At 27.7% G+C, this 14430-nt stretch overlaps 4 non-coding genes across 4 annotated transcripts; all 4 read right to left on the minus strand.

Annotated features, from left to right (window-relative positions):
• Nucleotides 1-1578: 1578 nt before the first annotated feature.
• On the minus strand, nt 1579-1652 carry TRNAV-AAC (transfer RNA valine (anticodon AAC)). Its single transcript has one exon. It is a non-coding gene; the product is annotated as a tRNA-Val (tRNA).
• A 3793-nt stretch (nt 1653-5445) lies between these two features.
• TRNAV-AAC (transfer RNA valine (anticodon AAC)) lies at nt 5446-5519 on the minus strand. The gene has a single exon. It is a non-coding gene; the product is annotated as a tRNA-Val (tRNA).
• Nucleotides 5520-7329: 1810 nt separating this feature from the next.
• On the minus strand, nt 7330-7403 carry TRNAV-AAC (transfer RNA valine (anticodon AAC)). The gene has a single exon. It is a non-coding gene; the product is annotated as a tRNA-Val (tRNA).
• Nucleotides 7404-9203: 1800 nt separating this feature from the next.
• Nucleotides 9204-9276, minus strand: TRNAV-AAC (transfer RNA valine (anticodon AAC)). The gene has a single exon. It is a non-coding gene; the product is annotated as a tRNA-Val (tRNA).
• Between the last annotated feature and the right edge of the window lie 5154 nt (nt 9277-14430).

Raw genomic sequence — 14430 nt, forward strand, 5'->3', positions numbered from 1 at the left:
TGAAAAAACAAAAATCTGTTTCAAATCATTTGTCCATTAAAAATACCAAAGAAAAATTATTATTATTTCCCCCCACCCCCCAAGGTTACCATTATTTTTTAAACCTTTACCCACATATGCATTCCTCTGACTACTATTATTAAAATATATTATTAAATAATATTGATTTTATATTGGAAATCAACAAAACTAACTATTAATATAAGAAATGTGTCAATATCATTAAAGACAATTTAAATTAGAATGATGGAGTAGTATATTTATATAAAATAGATTTCAGAAAAGAAAGAAAATAAGAATTAGGGGTTATGTTCATAAAATAAGTAATAGATAATGTTGAGAATTTAAATGAATTCTAGTTAAGTAAAGTAGTTAACAGTGAATTTAATCACATATTTAAATAGGAGTGTTGTGAGAGTCAATTATGGTATGAGACCTAATTATGGGTTGAACACTTTTGGATTTTGCTACCTAATTCATTGTATATATAACAATAGTTAAAACTGAACCAAACAATAAATTGGTGTAGATAAGAGTGTAAGGTTTTAAGTTTTGGCTAGAGTCGAGCCAATGTCGAATCGGAAACAATTCATTTGACAATTTTAATTTAATATAAGATATATTTATTTGTTTTATTACCAAAGAAATAAAATTTCCATATTTTATACAAATATGGTAGTACTACACGAGTGAGTATTGAATTTGTAAATAAACACAAGGAATAAATTTGGTATTTGATCTTAAATTGTTTTTAATAGAAAGATTATTCATAGGACTTAGTCATAATCTCTTAATTCACAATACGAAGTTTTAGTTTGGAAAAAGAATTTTATGACACTTTAAACTACTACATAATCATAACACAAATAAATAACGATTTTTTTTATGTGAACATAAAAAAAGGTAGTATGGGACTATCCATTAAATTCCACTTCAACTATAATAAATTGAAAACAATATTCTATACTCCATTTACTCGGCCTCCACCAAAGATAACATAGATTTGTATTGTTTGGTAACTTATTCTCTTCTCAACAACTTCTATTCTTTTTCTTGCCTCCCACATTTGGCAATCACCCAGTTAAAGTATTTTATCCTTTACTTCCACACTCATCAAGATAAAAGACGAGTCAGTCTCTCTATAAGACTTGAAAAGATGATTTATTCTATATCCCAGACTATGAACCTTCTGAAACGCTGTTTTTTTTTCGATTTCAGCGGTTCGCAATCGATTTTTATGGTTTTGTTTTATAGGTTATTATGTTTAATTGGACATGACACTGTTCCGTTTTCTCTTCAACTAGTCATAGCGGCCTGTCTGGTACGGTTTTGATCGCAATGTGTCTATAGTCTTCAAAGTGCTTAATCAACTTCGTTCTTCGTCCTAGTCATTTTTAAATAATATGTAATGTAGCTATATTCTCTCTTACACATGTCTCTTTGGCTCATTCTAGAAAATAAAATTTATTTAGTTGATTCACAAAATTGTAAATTAACTTTTGAAATTAATGTTGATGCATTGTAAAATTACAAAAATATAGTGGTAAGCATTAAAATTAAATTAGAGTTAACACCATTTGGCTTCGCCCAGGCTCGAACTGGGGACCTTCAGTGTGTTAGACTGACGTGATAACCAACTACACCACGAAACCACCTATGTTTCATTGAAACATTTTAAATGGTTTTAATAAAGTATTTGTAATTGTATTTTATTGATTAGTTGTTATTCCATTTACATGTAGTTATAAATGTGAATGTTTCAATTGTTTGACTGATGAAAGTTTATTATTATATCAATTTTAATGATAGTTCATATGGTTTTAAGTAACATGACCTTTCGTGAAAAAGAATTAATTAATCCATCAGACTCATAATATGTGTCAGTTTGAAAAAACAAAAATCTGTTTCAAATCATTTGTCCATTAAAAATACCAAAGAAAAATTTATTATTATTCCCCCCCACCCCCCAAGGTTACCATTATTTTTTAAACCTTTACCCACATATGCATTCCTCTGACTACTATTATTAAAAATATATATTAAATAATATTGATTTTATATTGGAAATCAACAAAACTAACTATTAATATAAGAAATGTGTCAATATCATTAAAGACAATTTTAAATTAGAATGATGGAGTAGTATATTTATATAAAATAGATTTCAGAAAAGAAAGAAAATAAGAATTAGGGGTTATGTTCATAAAATAAGTAATAGATAATGTTGAGAATTTAAATGAATTCTAGTTAAGTAAAGTAGTTAACAGTGAATTTAATCACATATTTAAATAGGAGTGTTGTGAGAGTCAATTATGGTATGAGACCTAATTATGGGTTGAACACTTTTGGATTTTGCTACCTAATTCATTGTATATAACAATAGTTAAAACTGAACCAAACAATAAATTGGTGTAGATAAGAGTGTAAGGTTTTAAGTTTTGGCTAGAGTCGAGCCAATGTCGAATCGGAAACAATTCATTTGACAATTTTAATTTAATATAAGATATATTTATTTGTTTTATTACCAAAGAAATAAAATTTCCATATTTTATACAAATATGGTAGTACTACACGAGTGAGTATTGAATTTGTAAATAAACACAAGGAATAAATTTGGTATTTGATCTTAAATTGTTTTTAATAGAAAGATTATTCATAGGACTTAGTCATAATCTCTTAATTCACAATACGAAGTTTTAGTTTGGAAAAAGAATTTTATGACACTTTAAACTACTACATAATCATAACACAAATAAATAACGATTTTTTTAATGTGAACATAAAAAAAAGGTAGTATGGGACTATCCATTAAATTCCACTTCAACTATAATAAATTGAAAACAATATTCTATACTCCATTTACTCGGCCTCCACCAAAGATAACATAGATTTGTATTGTTTGGTAACTTATTCTCTTCTCAACAACTTCTATTCTTTTTCTTGCCTCCCACATTTGGCAATCACCCAGTTAAAGTATTTTATCCTTTACTTCCACACTCATCAAGATAAAAAGACGAGTCAGTCTCTCTATAAGACTTGAAAAGATGATTTATTCTATATCCCAGACTATGAACCTTCTGAAACGCTGTTTTTTTTTTCGATTTCAGCGGTTCGCAATCTTTTTATGGTTTTGTTTTATAGGTTATTATGTTTAATTGGACATGACACTGTTCCGTTTTCTCTTCAACTAGTCATAGCGGCCTGTCTGGTACGGTTTTGATCGCAATGTGTCTATAGTCTTCAAAGTGCTTAATCAACTTCGTTCTTCGTCCTAGTCATTTTTAAATAATATGTAATGTAGCTATATTCTCTCTTACAACATGTCTCTTTGGCTCATTCTAGAAAATAAAATTTATTTAGTTGATTCACAAAATTGTAAATTAACTTTTGAAATTAATGTTGATGCATTGTAAAATTTACAAAAATATAGTGGTAAGCATTAAAATTAAATTAGAGTTAACACATTTGGCTTCGCCCAGGCTCGACTGGGGACCTTCAGTGTGTTAGACTGACGTGATAACCAACTACACCACGAAACCACCTATGTTTCATTGAAACATTTTAAATGGTTTTAATAAAAGTATTTGTAATTGTATTTTATTGATTAGTTGTTATTCCATTTACATGTAGTTATAAATGTGAATGTTTCAATTGTTTGACTGATGAAAGTTTATTATTATATCAATTTTAATGATAGTTCATATGGTTTTAAGTAACATGACCTTTCGTGAAAAAGAATTAATTAATCCATCAGACTCATAATATGTGTCAGTTTTGAAAAAACAAAAATCTGTTTCAAATCATTTGTCCATTAAAAATACCAAAGAAAATTTATTATTATTTCCCTTCCCGGGCATTTTTCCCTCCCATTTCCCCCCACCTCCTTCCCCCCACCCCCCAAGGTTACCATTATTTTTAAAACTTTACCCACATATGCATTCCTCTGACTACTATTATTAAAATATATTATTAAATAATATTGATTTTATATTGGAAATCAACAAAACTAACTATTAATATAAGAAATGTGTCAATATCATTAAAGACAATTTTAAATTAGAATGATGGAGTAGTATATTTATATAATAGAGATTTCAGAAAGAAAGAAAATAAGAATTAGGGGTTATGTTCATAAAATAAGTAATAGATAATGTTGAGAATTTAAATGAATTCTAGTTAAGTAAAGTAGTTAACAGTGAATTTAATCACATATTTAAATAGGAGTGTTGTGAGAGTCAATTATGGTATGAGACCTAATTATGGGTTGAACACTTTTGGATTTTGCTACCTAATTCATTGTATATATAACAATAGTTAAAACTGAACCAAACAATAAATTGGTGTAGATAAGAGTGTAAGGTTTTAAGTTTTGGCTAGAGTCGAGCCAATGTCGAATCGGAAACAATTCATTTGACAATTTAATTTAATATAAGATATATTTATTTGTTTTATTACCAAAGAATAAAATTTCCATATTTTATACAAATATGGTAGTACTACACGAGTGAGTATTGAATTTGTAAATAAACACAAGGAATAAATTTGGTATTTGATCTTAAATTGTTTTTAATAGAAAGATTATTCATAGGACTTAGTCATAATCTCTTAATTCACAATACGAAGTTTTAGTTTGGAAAAAGAATTTTATGACACTTTAAACTACTACTATAATCATAACACAAATAAATAACGATTTTTTTTATGTGAACATAAAAAAAGGTAGTATGGGACTATCCATTAAATTCCACTTCAACTATAATAAATTGAAAACAATATTCTATACTCCATTTACTCGGCCTCCACCAAAGATAACATAGATTTGTATTGTTTGGTAACTTATTCTCTTCTCAACAACTTCTATTCTTTTCTTGCCTCCCACATTTGGCAATCACCCAGTTTTTGTTTTATTGTTAATTATTGTTATTTTTTTTTGGGTTGTTAGTTTTTGTTTTTAAAGTATTTTATCCTTTACTTCCACACTCATCAAGATAAAAAGACGAGTCAGTCTCTCTATAAGACTTGAAAAGATGATTTATTCTATATCCCAGACTATGAACCTTCTGAAACGCTTTTTTTTCGATTTCAGCGGTTCGCAATCGATTTTTATGGTTTTGTTTTATAGGGTTTATGTTTAATTGGACATGACACTGTTCCGTTTTCTCTTCAACTAGTCATAGCGGCCTGTCTGGTACGGTTTTGATCGCAATGTGTCTATAGTCTTCAAAGTGCTTAATCAACTTCGTTCTTCGTCCTAGTCATTTTTAAATAATATGTAATGTAGCTATATTCTCTCTTACAACATGTCTCTTTGGCTCATTCTAGAAAATAAATTTATTTAGTTGATTCACAAAATTGTAAATTAACTTTTGAAATTAATGTTGATGCATTGTAAAATTTACAAAATATAGTGGTAAGCATTAAAATTTAATTAGAGTTAACACCATTTGGCTTCGCCCAGGCTCGAACTGGGGACCTTCAGTGTGTTAGACTGACGTGATAACCAACTACACCACGAAACCACCTATGTTTCATTGAAACATTTTAAATGGTTTTAATAAAAGTATTTGTAATTGTATTTTATTGATTAGTTGTTATTCCATTTACATGTAGTTATAAATGTGAATGTTTCAATTGTTTGACTGATGAAAGTTTATTATTATATCAATTTTAATGATAGTTCATATGGTTTTAAGTAACATGACCTTTCGTGAAAAAGAATTAATTAATCCATCAGACTCATAATATGTGTCAGTTTGAAAAACAAAAATCTGTTTCAAATCATTTGTCCATTAAAAATACCAAAGAAAATTTATTATTATTTCCCCCACCCCCCAAGGTTACCATTATTTTTTTAACCTTTACCCACATATGCATTCCTCTGACTACTATTATTAAAATATATTATTAAATAATATTGATTTTATATTGGAAATCAACAAAACTAACTATTAATATAAGAAATGTGTCAATATCATTAAAGACAATTTTAAATTAGAATGATGGAGTAGTATATTTATATAAAATAGATTTCAGAAAAGAAAGAAAATAAGAATTAGGGTTATGTTCATAAAATAAGTAATAGATAATGTTGAGAATTTAAATGAATTCTAGTTAAGTAAAGTAGTTAACAGTGAATTTAATCACATATTTAAATAGGAGTGTTGTGAGAGTCAATTATGGTATGAGACCTAATTATGGGTTGAACACTTTTGGATTTTGCTACCTAATTCATTGTATATATAACAATAGTTAAAACTGAACCAAACAATAAATTGGTGTAGATAAGAGTGTAAGGTTTTAAGTTTTGGCTAGAGTCGAGCCAATGTCGAATCGGAAACAATTCATTTGACAATTTTAATTTAATATAAGATATATTATTTGTTTTATTACCAAAGAAATAAATTTCCATATTTTATACAAATATGGTAGTACTACACGAGTGAGTATTGAATTTGTAAATAACACAAGGAATAAATTGGTATTTGATCTTAAATTGTTTTTAATAGAAAGATTATTCATAGGACTTAGTCATAATCTCTTAATTCACAATACGAAGTTTTAGTTTGGAAAAAGAATTTTATGACACTTTAAACTACTACATAATCATAACACAAATAAATAACGATTTTTTTTATGTGAACATAAAAAAAAGGTAGTATGGGACTATCCATTAAATTCCACTTCAACTATAATAAATTGAAAACAATATTCTATACTCCATTTACTCGGCCTCCACCAAAGATAACATAGATTTGTATTGTTTGGTAACTTATTCTCTTCTCAACAACTTCTATTCTTTTTCTTGCCTCCCACATTTGGCAATCACCCAGTTAAAGTATTTTATCCTTTACTTCCACACTCATCAAGATAAAAAGACGAGTCAGTCTCTCTATAAGACTTGAAAAGATGATTTATTCTATATCCCAGACTATGAACCTTCTGAAACGCTGTTTTTTTTCGATTTCAGCGGTTCGCAATCGATTTTTATGGTTTTGTTTTATAGGTTATTATGTTTAATTGGACATGACACTGTTCCGTTTTCTCTTCAACTAGTCATAGCGGCCTGTCTGGTACGGTTTTGATCGCAATGTGTCTATAGTCTTCAAAGTGCTTAATCAACTTCGTTCTTCGTCCTAGTCATTTTTAAATAATATGTAATGTAGCTATATTCTCTCTTACAACATGTCTCTTTGGCTCATTCTAGAAAATAAAATTTATTTAGTTGATTCACAAAATTGTAAATTAACTTTTGAAATTAATGTTGATGCATTGTAAAATTTACAAAAATATAGTGGTAAGCATTAAAATTTAAATTAAGTTAACACCACTTGGCTTCGCCCAGGCTCGAACTGGGGACCTTCAGTGTGTTAGACTGACGTGATAACCAACTACACCACGAAACCACCTATGTTTCATTGAAACATTTTAAATGGTTTTAATAAAAGTATTTGTAATTGTATTTTATTGATTAGTTGTTATTCCATTTACATGTAGTTATAAATGTGAATGTTTCAATTGTTTGACTGATGAAAGTTTATTATTATATCAATTTTAATGATAGTTCATATGGTTTTAAGTAACATGACCTTTCGTGAAAAAGAATTAATTAATCCATCAGACTCATAATATGTCAGTTTGAAAAAACAAAAATCTGTTTCAAATCATTTGTCCATTAAAATACCAAAGAAAAATTTATTATTATTTCCCCCCACCCCCCAAGGTTACCATTATTTTTTAACCTTTACCCACATATGCATTCCTCTGACTACTATTATTAAAAATATATTATTAAATAATATTGATTTTATATTGGAAATCAACAAAACTAACTATTAATATAAGAAATGTGTCAATATCATAAAGACAATTTTAAATTAGAATGATGGAGTAGTATATTTATATAAAATAGATTTCAGAAAAGAAAGAAAATAAGAATTAGGGGTTATGTTCATAAATAAGTAATAGATAATGTTGAGAATTTAAATGAATTCTAGTTAAGTAAAGTAGTTAACAGTGAATTTAAGCACATATTTAAATAGGAGTGTTGTGAGAGTCAATTATGGTATGAGACCTAATTATGGGTTGAACACTTTTGGATTTTGCTACCTAATTCATTGTATATATAACAATAGTTAAAACTGAACCAAACAATAAATTGGTGTAGATAAGAGTGTAAGGTTTTAAGTTTGGCTAGAGTCGAGCCAATGTCGAATCGGAAACAATTCATTTGACAATTTTAATTTAATATAAGATATATTTATTTGTTTTATTACCAAAGAAATAAATTTCCATATTTTATACAAATATGGTAGTACTACACGAGTGAGTATTGAATTTGTAAATAAACACAAGGAATAAATTTGGTATTTGATCTTAAATTGTTTTTAATAGAAAGATTATTCATAGGACTTAGTCATAATCTCTTAATTCACAATACGAAGTTTTAGTTTGGAAAAGAATTTTATGACACTTTAAACTACTACATAATCATAACACAAATAAATAACGATTTTTTTTAATGTGAACATAAAAAAAAGGTAGTATGGGACTATCCATTAAATTCCACTTCAACTATAATAATTGAAAACAATATTCTATACTCCATTTACTCGGCCTCCACCAAAGATAACATAGATTTGTATTGTTTGGTAACTTATTCTCTTTTCAACAACTTCTATTCTTTTTCTTGCCTCCCACATTTGGCAATCACCTTAAAGTATTTTATCCTTTACTTCCACACTCATCAAGATAAAAAGACGAGTCAGTCTCTCTATAAGACTTGAAAAGATGATTTATTCTATATCCCAGACTATGAACCTTCTGAAACGCTGTTTTTTTCGATTTCAGCGGTTCGCAATCGATTTTTTGTTTTGTTTTATGGTTATTATGTTTAATTGGACATGACACTGTTCCGTTTTCTCTTCAACTAGTCATAGCGGCCTGTCTGGTACGGTTTTGATCGCAATGTGTCTATAGTCTTCAAAGTGCTTAATCAACTTCGTTCTTCGTCCTAGTCATTTTTAATAATATGTAATGTAGCTATATTCTCTCTTACACATGTCTCTTTGGCTCATTCTAGAAAATAAAATTTATTTAGTTGATTCACAAAATTGTAAATTAACTTTTGAAATTAATGTTGATGCATTGTAAAATTTACAAAAATATAGTGGTAAGCATTAAATTTAAATTAAGTTAACACCATTTGGCTTCGCCCAGGCTCGAACTGGGACCTTCAGTGTGTTAGACTGACGTGATAACCAACTACACCACGAAACCACCTATGTTTCATTGAAACATTTTAAATGGTTTTAATAAAAGTATTTGTAATTGTATTTTATTGATTAGTTGTTATTCCATTTACATGTAGTTATAAATGTGAATGTTTCAATTGTTTGACTGATGAAAGTTTATTATTATATCAATTTTAATGATAGTTCATATGGTTTTAAGTAACATGACCTTTCGTGAAAAAGAATTAATTAATCCATCAGACTCATAATATGTGTCAGTTTTGAAAAAACAAAAATCTGTTTCAAATCATTTGTCCATTAAAAATACCAAAGAAAAATTTATTATTATTTCCCCCCCCCCCCCAAGGTTACCATTATTTTTTTTTTTAAAAAAAACCTTTACCCACATATGCATTCCTCTGACTACTATTATTAAAAATATATTATTAAATAATATTGATTTTATATTGGAAATCAACAAAACTAACTATTAATATAAGAAATGTGTCAATATCATTAAAGACAATTTTAAATTAGAATGATGGAGTAGTATATTTATATAAAATAGATTTCAGAAAAGAAAGAAAATAAGAATTAGGGGTTATGTTCATAAAATAAGTAATAGATAATGTTGAGAATTTAAATGAATTCTAGTTAAGTAAAGTAGTTAACAGTGAATTTAATCACATATTTAAATAGGAGTGTTGTGAGAGTCAATTATGGTATGAGACCTAATTATGGGTTGAACACTTTTGGATTTTGCTACCTAATTCATTGTATATATAACAATAGTTAAAACTGAACCAAACAATAAATTGGTGTAGATAAGAGTGTAAGGTTTTAAGTTTTGGCTAGAGTCGAGCCAATGTCGAATCGGAAACAATTCATTTGACAATTTTAATTTAATATAAGATATATTTATTTGTTTTATTACCAAAGAAATAAAATTTCCATATTTTATACAAATATGGTAGTACTACACGTGAGTATTGAATTTGTAAATAAACACAAGGAATAAATTTGGTATTTGATCTTAAATTGTTTTTAATAGAAAGATTATTCATAGGACTTAGTCATAATCTCTTAATTCACAATACGAAGTTTTAGTTTGGAAAAAAATTTTATGACACTTTAAACTACTACATAATCATAACACAAATAAATAACGATTTTTTTAATGTGAACATAAAAAAAGGTAGTATGGGACTATCCATTAAATTCCACTTCAACTATAATAAATTGAAAACAATATTCTATACTCCATTTACTCGGCCTCCACCAAAGATAACATAGATTTGTATTGTTTGGTAACTTATTCTCTTCTCAACAACTTCTATTCTTTTTCTTGCCTCCCACATTTGGCAATCACCCAGTTAAAGTATTTTATCCTTTACTTCCACACTCATCAAGATAAAAAGACGAGTCAGTCTCTCTATAAGACTTGAAAAGATGATTTATTCTATATCCCAGACTATGAACCTTCTGAAACGCTGTTTTTTTTCGATTTCAGCGGTTCGCAATCGATTTTTATGGTTTTGTTTTATAGGTTATTATGTTTAATTGGACATGACACTGTTCCGTTTTCTCTTCAACTAGTCATAGCGGCCTGTCTGGTACGGTTTTGATCGCAATGTGTCTATAGTCTTCAAAGTGCTTAATCAACTTCGTTCTTCGTCCTAGTCATTTTTAAATAATATGTAATGTAGCTATATTCTCTCTTACACATGTCTCTTTGCTCATTCTAGAAAATAAATTTTATTTAGTTGATTCACAAAATTGTAAATTAACTTTTGAAATTAATGTTGATGCATTGTAAAATTTACAAAAATATAGTGGTAAGCATTAAAATTCAACTGGGGACCTTCAGTGTGTTAGACTGACGTGATAACCAACTACACCACGAAACCACCTATGTTTCATTGAAACATTTTAAATGGTTTTAATAAAAGTATTTGTAATTGTATTTTATTGATTAGTTGTTATTCCATTTACATGTAGTTATAAATGTGAATGTTTCAATTGTTTGACTGATGAAAGTTTATTATTATATCAATTTTAATGATAGTTCATATGGTTTTAAGTAACATGACCTTTCGTGAAAAAGAATTAATTAATCCATCAGACTCATAATATGTGTCAGTTTTGAAAAAACAAAAATCTGTTTCAAATCATTTGTCCATTAAAATACCAAAGAAAAATTTATTATTATTTCCCCCCACCCCCCAAGGTTACCATTATTTTTTAAACCTTTACCCACATATGCATTCCTGTGACTACTATTATTAAAAATATATTATTAAATAATATTGATTTTATATGGAAATCAACAAAACTAACTATTAATATAAGAAATGTGTCAATATCATTAAAGACAATTTTAATTAGAATGATGGAGTAGTATATTTATATAAATAGATTTCAGAAAAGAAAGAAAATAAGAATTAGGGTTATGTTCATAAAATAAGTAATAGATAATGTTGAGATTTAAATGAATTCTAGTTAAGTAAAGTAGTTAACAGTGAATTTAATCACATATTTAAATAGGAGTGTTGTGAGAGTCAATTATGGTATGAGACCTAATTATGGGTTGAACACTTTTGGATTTTGCTACCTAATTCATTGTATATATAACAATAGTTAAAACTGAACCAAACAATAAATTGGTGTAGATAAGAGTGTAAGGTTTTAAGTTTTGGCTAGAGTCGAGCCAATGTCGAATCGAAACAATTCATTTGACAATTTTAATTTAATATAAGATATATTTATTTGTTTTATTACCAAAGAAATAAAATTTCCATATTTTATACAAATATGGTAGTACTACACGAGTGAGTATTGAATTTGTAAATAACACAAGGAATAAATTTGGTATTTGATCTTAAATTGTTTTTAATAGAAAGATTATTCATAGGACTTAGTCATAATCTCTTAATTCACAATACGAAGTTTTAGTTTGGAAAAGAATTTTATGACACTTTAAACTACTACATAATCATAACACAAATAAATAACGATTTTTTTTATGTGAACATAAAAAAAAGGTAGTATGGGACTATCCATTAAATTCCACTTCAACTATAATAAATTGAAAACAATATTCTATACTCCATTTACTCGGCCTCCACCAAAGATAACATAGATTTGTATTGTTTGGTAACTTATTCTCTTTCAACAACTTCTATTCTTTTCTTGCCTCCCACATTTGGCAATCACCCAGTTAAAGTATTTTATCCTTTACTTCCACACTCATCAAGATAAAAAGACGAGTCAGTCTCTCTATAAGACTTGAAAAGATGATTTATTCTATATCCCAGACTATGAACCTTCTGAAACGCTGTTTTTTTCGATTTCAGCGGTTCGCAATCGATTTTTATGGTTTTGTTTTATGGTTATTATGTTTAATTGGACATGACACTGTTCCGTTTTCTCTTCAACTAGTCATAGCGGCCTGTCTGGTACGGTTTTGATCGCAATGTGTCTATAGTCTTCAAAGTGCTTAATCAATTCGTTCTTCGTCCTAGTCATTTTTAAATAATATGTAATGTAGCTATATTCTCTCTTACAACATGTCTCTTGGCTCATTCTAGAAAATAAATTTATTTAGTTGATTCACAAAATTGTAAATTAACTTTTGAAATTAATGTTGATGCATTGTAAAATTTACAAAAATATAGTGGTAAGCATTAAAATTTAAAACTGGGGACCTTCAGTGTGTTAGACTGACGTGAACCCAACTACACCACGAAACCACCTATGTTTCATTGAAACATTTTAAATGGTTTTAATAATATTTGTAATTGTATTTTATTATTGATTAGTTGTTATTCCATTTACATGTAGTTATAAATGTGAATGTTTCAATTGTTTGACTGATGAAAGTTTATTATTATATCAATTTTAATGATAGTTCATATGGTTTTAAGTAACATGACCTTTCGTGAAAAAGAATTAATTAATCCATCAGACTCATAATATGTGTCAGTTTTGAAAAAACAAAATCTGTTTCAAATCATTTGTCCATTAAAATACCAAAGAAAAATTTATTATTATTTCCCCCCACCCCCCAAGGTTACCATTATTTTTTAAACCTTTACCCACATATGCATTCCTCTGACTACTATTATTAAAAATATTTATTAAAATATTGATTTTTATATGGAAATCAACAAAACTAACTATTAATATAGAAATGTGTCAATATCATTAAGACAATTTTAAATTAGAATGATGGAGTAGTATATTTATATAAAATAGATTTCAGAAAAAAGAAAATAAAATAGGGATGTTCATAAAATAAGTAATAGATAATGTTGAGAATTAAATGAATTCTAGTTAAGTAAAGTAGTTAACAGTGAATTTAATCACATATTTAAATAGGAGTGTTGTGAGAGTCAATTATGGTATGAGACCTAATTATGGGTTGAACACTTTTGGATTTTGCTACCTAATTCATTGTATATATAACAATAGTTAAAACTGAACCAAACAATAAATTGGTGTAGATAAGAGTGTAAGGTTTTAAGTTTTGGCTAGAGTCGAGCCAATGTCGAATCGGAAACAATTCATTTGACAATTTTAATTTAATATAAGATATATTTATTTGTTTTATTACCAAGAAATAAAATTTCCATATTTTATACAAATATGGTAGTACTACACGAGTGAGTATTGAATTTGTAAATAAACACAAGGAAAATTTTGGTATTTGATCTTAAATTGTTTTTAATAGAAAGATTATTCATAGGACTTAGTCATAATCTCTTAATTCACAATACGAAGTTTTAGTTTGGAAAAGAATTTTATGACACTTTAAACTACTACATAATCATAACACAAATAAATAACGATTTTTTTTATGTGAACATAAAAAAAGGTAGTATGGGACTATCCATTAAATTCCACTTCAACTATAATAAATTGAAAACAATATTCTATACTCCATTTACTCGGCCTCCACCAAAGATAACATAGATTTGTATTGTTTGGTAACTTATTCTCTTTTCAACAACTTCTATTCTTTTTCTTGCCTCCACATTTGGCAATCACCCAGTTAAAGTATTTTATCCTTTACTTCCACACTCATCAAGATAAAAGACGAGTCAGTCTCTCTATAAGACTTGAAAGATGATTTATTCTATATCCCAGACTATGAACCTTCTGAAACGCTGGTTTTTTTTTCGATTTCAGCGGTTCGCAATCG

Source organism: Lathyrus oleraceus, unplaced genomic scaffold (genome assembly GCF_024323335.1).
Source record: "Lathyrus oleraceus cultivar Zhongwan6 unplaced genomic scaffold, CAAS_Psat_ZW6_1.0 chrUn0742, whole genome shotgun sequence".
Taxonomy (NCBI): domain Eukaryota; kingdom Viridiplantae; phylum Streptophyta; class Magnoliopsida; order Fabales; family Fabaceae; genus Lathyrus; species Lathyrus oleraceus.